We start from the raw sequence: 213 nt of genomic DNA, 5'->3' as shown, positions 1-213 counted from the left end.
CCGGTCTGGTCCTTCCGGTCTGGCCCTTCCGGTCTGGCCCTTCCGGTCTGGCCCTTCCGGTCTGGCCCTTCCGGTCTGGCCCTTCCGGTCTGGCTTCACTTCTGTTTGCCTCACCTCTCTCCACCACAACACACAGCTCATCACAGCCCATAACACCACAGTTGGTATCAACTAATCTTTACCTCTCAAAATTATTGAGCGGTAGGGGTTAGT

This window comes from Octopus bimaculoides, chromosome 4 (assembly GCF_001194135.2).
Source record: "Octopus bimaculoides isolate UCB-OBI-ISO-001 chromosome 4, ASM119413v2, whole genome shotgun sequence".
NCBI classification, from domain to species: Eukaryota; Metazoa; Mollusca; class Cephalopoda; order Octopoda; family Octopodidae; genus Octopus; species Octopus bimaculoides.
This window is presented reverse-complemented; position numbering follows the sequence as displayed.